This window comes from Gavialis gangeticus, unplaced genomic scaffold (assembly GCF_001723915.1).
Source record: "Gavialis gangeticus isolate Ggan-Ray unplaced genomic scaffold, GavGan_comp1, whole genome shotgun sequence".
In the NCBI taxonomy this organism is placed as follows: Eukaryota; Metazoa; Chordata; order Crocodylia; family Gavialidae; genus Gavialis; species Gavialis gangeticus.
Window position 1 is genome coordinate 7779462 of NW_017729019.1, and position 7189 is coordinate 7786650.

General features: G+C 55.8%; 1 long non-coding RNA gene across 1 annotated transcript in view; it reads right to left on the reverse strand.

The window, feature by feature from the left end:
* Positions 1-5664, reverse strand: part of LOC109295238 — a 15015-nt gene extending 9351 nt beyond the window's left edge. The window contains exon 1 of the long non-coding RNA XR_002096698.1: positions 5193-5664. This is a non-coding gene — a long non-coding RNA (uncharacterized LOC109295238). The remainder of the gene's footprint in view (positions 1-5192) is intronic.
* Between the last annotated feature and the right edge of the window lie 1525 nt (positions 5665-7189).

A 7189-nucleotide genomic window follows, 5' to 3' on the forward strand; every position in this document is an offset into this window, starting at 1 on the left:
CCATCATATGCTACAGCCCATTGTAATTCCAGAGGCCTCTGGGACGTGAGTCACCACAACAGTTGGGCTATAGCCCAATAACGGAGACACAATGCCTTGTGAAGAGCACTCAGGATTCATCCTATATGATCAATTTTAAACCAAATCATATGTTACAGCTAAAGTCTATTATTCCAAAAATACTGTAGATAATTTCCAATCTGCTTGCAAGACTGCTGACATGGATTTCCCGACGCGTGCATCTCGCTGGGCAGATGCAGCATGCCATGCCCAGCAAGGACCTCCTTGAGGTCCTCTCAGGCAGCTCTGTTTGCTGGACTTGTACCCCAAGGAGAGAGCCCTGCTTGTGGATGCAATGACACATGATGTTAGTCACACTCGGGGCCCCTCGACCACCCCGGCGCAAGACAAGCCTGGGGTGTGTTGTACACATGACAGGCCTGCAAGCTGCAGTGGATGGAGGTTCTGGTTATTGTATCCGCGATGATGTTTCCACGCCTGGTTCTTCGGCAGCCGGGTTTTGCAGAGCTTATCTGCTTCCTTTCAAAGACGGGCTAAGCATCTTGCAAGATTTCTCTCTTTTGTGGCAACTGGGCATGGCTACAGCTACAGAAAACCAGCAGCTGCCTCCAAAGACCCAGGACCCGGGTCCCACAAGGGATGCATTTCAGTGGCAGGGCAGGAGAGAAGGAATTCCTTCTGGTGCCATCTGCTCAGCAGTCCCATGCGTGCCAGGAGGAGAAGAAACTCAGAGGAACGACCAGTTAAAGAAAACTGAGCCTTAGATCACAGGCACCCCGACCAAGTGCACTATTGCAATACTGGCAGACAAGGTTCATTGGGTAAATCCGGTAACTTTTATTAGACAAACTCAAGTAGTTGGAAAAAATTTTCTTAGCAAACTTTTGGGCACAACAATGGCAGTCCTTATCTTGGGACACAGAGGTGGGGGAGGAGACCTCCTAGCCTTGTTTCTTGGAAATGGAGTTGCAAGAGTAAAACTCAGCTCCTATCTGCCTCCATAAACCAACAGACTTCTCTCTTGCATGGGGCAGCATTTGAGACCCTAAAGCTAAAAATATCCCTCAATTTATAGGGGAGAAAGGGTCAACGTCCAAATGGGGAAGCAGACACAAATTTTGCCAGTGACCCCTGTGCTTATGATGGACTGAACTGAAAGCCTAGAGCAGGGCAACTCTGCAAGCATTAGATATCTGGATCCAAACTCTGTGGCTTCTAATAATAAAACTCCTGCTCAGGGGAGCGCTGCGTGGTGTTGTGTTCACTGTCCAGGTGAAGACCCACGTGCACACACCTGTATGACAATACACATGCAAGGGACCCAGGTGCACATGTGCATGTATGAATTCATACAAGTGTGCAGTTCATCCATGCCGATGATGCATCCGCACCTAAAGCCTTGCACATACGCACACCCGCACGTGCCTTCCCATGTGCGCATGTATACAGCAGTTATCTCTGCCCCGTGTGCCTCACTTCCGAGTACCACTTCACGGGGCACTTGAACTATTTCTGGAGACGCGATGACTTCATGGTCACGTCCCATCCCAAGCAGTGGGCCCCCCATTGCATGCAGCCCTGCAGCCATCGGTAGCTATGATCAAAGGCCCCGTTCCATGGAGCAGGTTTGATCAGCAGCGCAGACCTCCTTCCTGCTGTCTTACCTTGCCCCTCCAGGTGCAACGGGATCTGTCAAGTATCAGTTTCAAACGCTTTTGAGGATCAGCCACTGAAAAGCACGTTCAGCGCGCGTGCAGGGAAAGGAAACCACATCGACCCCCTGCAGCAGAAATGCGGGGGCGCATCACAGAGCACAGCTGCTCTGGCCAATCTCCCTGACCACTGGAGTCGCACTGGTGTAACAGAGGGAAGAATTTGGCCCACAGGCTCAGAGCAGCAATGTGCACTTGTCTGCAACAGGGACCGCATCCTGCCGGGTGCTGAGCAGTGTGCGAGTGCTGTCGTGTCCTACAGGAGAGCTGGGGCTGATCTGTGTTGGGAAGATGCTGGCACAGAAAAAAAGAGCCCCGGGGTCTTTGATTTTGACCTGGGGGCAGGCCAGCAGAGACCTGGAGAGGGGAGGGGAGCTGGACACCCCATCCAGAGAAGGGTGCTTGCAAATCTGCTACCCCTCCAGCACTGGGGAGGAGCCCAGGTCCCAGCATAGGCCCCAGTGCTACCAGCTGAGCCAGCCTGACATAATCGCGCTCGCATCCCCAGCTGCCTGTAGCTGCAGTGCATCTCTGCCCTCCGCAGCCAGACCCTTGGCAGAGCCGGTTCGGTCCAAGGCCGAGAGCCGGGCGCCCTCTGCTGCTCGCTCGTGCCACACTTGCAAGCCCTTCCCTGCAGCCTCCAGGTCTAGAAACGTTTCGGTTTCGAGAAGAGCGGCAGGTCTCAGGGGCCTCCTGGCTCCGGCCCCCCAGTTGCAGGAGCAGCACCCAGCCTTGCGTGAGCTGCCAAACCACCAGAGAGAGAGAAAGGACCCTGGGCCCTGGCAGGTGCACAACCCCTCTCCTGCAGCCTGAGACCCGAGTTGCAGCCTCCCCTTCTGCTGCCAGTCGCGCAGCAAAGCACCACACGAGTGGGCTACACAGAGCCGCTGCCCCTCAGCCCCCACGTATGCTGCATGCCCATTTTAGCAGCAGCATCTGCTATCTCCTTGCCACAGAGGCTCTTGGATGCCCTCCGACCAGGAGCAGGCTGCTCAGCCCTCGCTTCCATGGGCAAAATACACAACCCCATTCACTACAGGGCCTCTCTCCCCCCAGACATGGGTTTAGTCCCTTTTGGAGACCCACTTCACTCCCAACATATCAAAAGGGCCCTCTAGCTCCTTGTGATGCAACAATCAGGGCCTGCCTTTGATGCTGAAGCTGTTAAGATAAGGGAAAAGATATGCAAAAAAGAATTAAAAAAGAAAAGCCTCGGGGGAAGCTGCTGAGGTTGTGGATTGTGCTTCCATTCCCCTTGCCATCTTTGATCCACCTGTATCCGCACATGCATCACCTTGCCCACAGGCTAGTGATTGCTGGTCCCCAGCATGGTGGAGAGACAGATGTTTCCAAACACTCCCGTTTCTTCCCTCCCTCCTTCCCTGTCCTCCCTTTTCACTTCTGTTCTGTCAGCCCAGAGCCGTGGCATCACCTGCTATGCCACCAGCGCCGTGCCATCAGACTGCTGGACACGGCTACGGCTGGCCAAGAACGGAGCAGTGTTTAAAGCTCTGGCTCTTCCCTTTCTGCAGAGCCCTTGGAGGGCTGCTTCTGGGCGAAGATTATCATGCCCCATGAAACAGTAAGGTCTAGGGAGCTCCAAGGCTTGGAGATCTCCTGCGTCAAGCCCCGTCTGCACAGGAAAGAGCTCACGCTGGAGAGCGCAGGGGCAGAGGAGGCACAAATGCCGCGGGTAAAACTCCCCGGCAGTGCTCTGCGCCTTATGGCCCTGGAGCAGGCTGGAGATCTCCTGCGGCTTACAGTGCCGAGCAGGCCTCATGCGGTGCAGCAAGGATTTGTGCCTTCTGCCTGGTTTTAATTACCAACCGGGTTTCCCCAACTCTCGGCAGTGAGCTCATTAAACCAATGATTCTGAGATTAATTAATGGAGGCTCCTCCGGTTTCACCTTGGGCTGCTCTGTCATGCGAGGCAAGGAAACAGCTCCCCAGAACACCATTGCTGTTGGATGCTTTTCCACGAAGCCACTGAAGGCAAATTAGGCTGAGGACAGCGCTGGTGATGCCACATCCAAGCAGAGCCCGGCCTCCCCCGACCCCGCAGCCGGCTGGTCTCGGGGCGCGGGACTGTAGGGGATGCATGAGCAGAACAGGAGTCAGGAGGCTGCTCCCAGCAATGCCATCTGCCAAGCGACCCTGGAGAAATCTCCCCCCTCCACGCCTCGGTTTCCCCACTTGTCAAACAGGTCTCACAGTACAGACCTCTTTGCCTGGCTTTGCTGGCATCGCAGATCACAACTGGCAGGGAAACCTGACCTGGGTGACCCTAGGGACAAGACCTGGGAGCCTTGCACAGAGAGGAGCACCTGGGAAACCAGGGCTGAGTGAAAGCCCCTTGCAACCAGCAGGACAGCCCTGGGCTTTGGCTCTGGTGCCATGCTGGCAGTCCTGGAAGCTGAAGTCATCTGTATGACCCAGGGCAGATTTCACACCTACCCAACTATCAGGGCCCTCTCTAGAGATCAGAGCTCATGTCTGTCTCGGTGGTGAAGCTTCTTTACCTTGCTGGCTCCCAGGCCTGATCTGCTGTCACACGTGCTCCTAAGTGATGCCAGCAGAAGCAAGACTATGACCGGACCTGCAGCTGTCCTTACATTTCCCAGGGAAAGGGGCATGGGTGCAATTCCCTGGAGCTAGCAGAGCAAACGGCTGGTGCAGGGGAGCCCAGAGCCTCTGCTAGCAGACAGCTTTGCTGCTAGGAGGGGAGCTCAGAGGTAGCAGAGAGAGTCAGAGCAGTGGGGGAGCACCGGGCCATCTCCTGTGGGTCCCCAGTGCTTCACAGAGGGGAGGAAGGAGCGTTTTCCCCCCAGGGAAACTGAGGCATGGGCTGCCCAGCATCCCATCCATCCTGGCTCTCTCAGGCAGCAGCATCCCCCATTGTAAAGGGCAGTGAGGATGTGGGCAGGGGGCTTCCCAGGTAGAGCAAAAAGTTCATGCACCGCTTAGCAAACGATGCCCCACGCCAGCCCCCAGTGCCATGCTGCTTCCCAAACACACCTGTCTCATCTTCCTCCCCATTTCTTGATCACTCCCCTTGGCCTGAACAAGGTGCTGGCATTTCCTCCCCTTCCCTTCCAGGGTGTTTGTGAGTAGGGCTCATTCATTTCCACACGCTGAGACAGGCTGTGGCTGCCCAGGGCAGGGAAGGGTCCCACTCCTCTTTTCTACTCAGCAGGGCTCCCAGAGGGGCTGTGTTGCCGCTGCGGGGTCTGAACTGCTCTAGTAGCCCTGGTGTTTTATGCAACGGTATCACGACCGCCAGGATCCTTCCCCACTTCCGAGCTGCAATCCGCCAACCCAAATTCTGCCTGTAGCTTCAGTGGGATTTAGCCTTCTCCATCCCTTGCTGTGATGCCCAGTGCTGCTGGGGGCTGCTGCCCTCCAGCTCAGATGTGACCCCATCTCTGCCCTCGGTGCAATTATTCATGTAAATTTACACACCTTCCCCCCCGGAGGGGCTCTTCGCTCTGTCCGTGGGTGCTGAGTGCTCACTACAGCCATCAGACGTGCTCAGCACCTCACCAGGTTGGACCCATGAACAGTCTTGAACTCACACTAGCCTCCTTGAGGCCTGCCTAGAGCTGGTGTCCTCACTAGCAGCTTTGGGCTCCTCCTTTGGCAGCCGCGTGATGGAAATGACTAGAGCGCTGGGACCGCAGGTGGGAGGATGCGAGCAGACAGGACAGACTGCGTGGGTTGTTCTTAGCCAAGGACAAGCAGGTGGGATGTAAATAATTAGCTTGAGGGGTTGTTAGCAAACGGCTTCCCCCTTTCATCTGTGGTAGGTGGCAGTTCCAGATCAGAGGGGAGCGTGACTTACAGCTGACAGGAGGGATTGGAGGGATTACACTTCAAATGGGGCCACTGATTTCCCTGCTCCAGGGCAAATGCAAACAGATGGGGATGATTTTCTCCCCTCTGGCTCTGAAACAGCTTTGCAGGGAGAGGACAGATGGCTCCAGGCACAGCCTGCAGATCTGCATCACAAGTGCTCTGGCCTTCAGGAGCACTGGATCCAGGGGCTGAGGCAGGGATCTGGCGCTGGGTGTAGATCCCCGGGATGCTGGTTCTGGGTCATCTCCGTGGGCTGCGATGAGGTGCCAGAGGGGGACTGGAGCCCTGAGCTCTGCTGCTTTCCCTCTCCCCAGCTGCAGAAAGGAACCGCCACGAGCTACCTGGCCTCTGTGCAGCCTTGACCATCATCCTCAGTGATGAGGAACAAAGGTGGGAGTCAGGCAAGTCTGCTACCCCGTGCAGGCACCGCGCTAGGACTTAATATGGCAAACCCCTTGCATGCACAGCACCCCCAAGACCAGCACCGGCACTCACCGATCTCCAAAAAGGTGTCGCGAGGGGCAGCGTAGCTGCCGAGTCATCCCAGGAGAGATGCTGCTGCCTGGACAGTGTAAGTGATGTGCGGGTGGCCTGCCGCTGCCAGGGATGATACCCGCCCTGCAAGCAGGGACAGTGCCAGTTCCCAGCTGTTTCTGGCATGGATGAAGGGTGGCTGCACACAGCCGTGGAGAAGGAGCCTGGTGGCTTGGGGAGGGGTCAATGGGCTCATTACCGGGGGGGCATGATGTAGCCTTTGCTAGCCAGCAGGGCAGACAGGGTCCCTTGCAGCCTATCTGTGGCTTTACCCACCCCAGGCTGGACTAGGGATGTGGCAGGCCTAGCTCGGGAAGGTGGCATCCCTGCACACAGCTGTCCTTGACCCCAGTGGGGCCCTTGCACACTGGAAGCTCCCTGCTGGCCTTTGCTGCTGGTTCTTGGGACTTGGGCTTGAAAGGAAGCTTTTTTCCCAGAAAATGGCTGGAGCTGGAGCTGGAGCTGGGGTGGTGGGAAGATGCAAGGAAATGCTCCTTTGCCCTTGTGCTCATGCTATGAGGGGGTGGGAACCTCGGTGACAGAGTTGCGGGGTTTTATCCTCCATCATGAAGCAGCTACAGCCCTTCCCTGGCTCTGTGCATGAAACCCCCGGGGTTGGTGCTACACATGGAGGCCTTCTCCAAGGGAGCTATTCATCCCCATCCCACAGGCGGCGAGCACCTCCCATGCTTCAGTGTATTAATCCTCCCAGCAGTATCCCCACCCCATAGGACACAGCAGGTGCATCTACATGCTCATTAATCCATCTTAATTACTGCGCATTTAATTTAGTACTTCCTTATGAAGTACTAACTAAACGCGCAGTAACTAGAGTTACTGCACAGTCGTGCTGGATCACGGTTATTTTGTGATGCTTACTGCGCATTAGCCTAGTAACACTGCGCACGAGACTATTAGCACGGTTTTTGCCTGCCACGCTACTGCACAGTGTTATTCGACTAATGTGCAGTAAGCGTCTCGTGGTGATGCACCCAGAGATTACCCCACAAAGATTGAGTCTACCCTACGCACAACCCTTTCCTTGCCTTTCCCTGTGCAGCTCCAGTGTA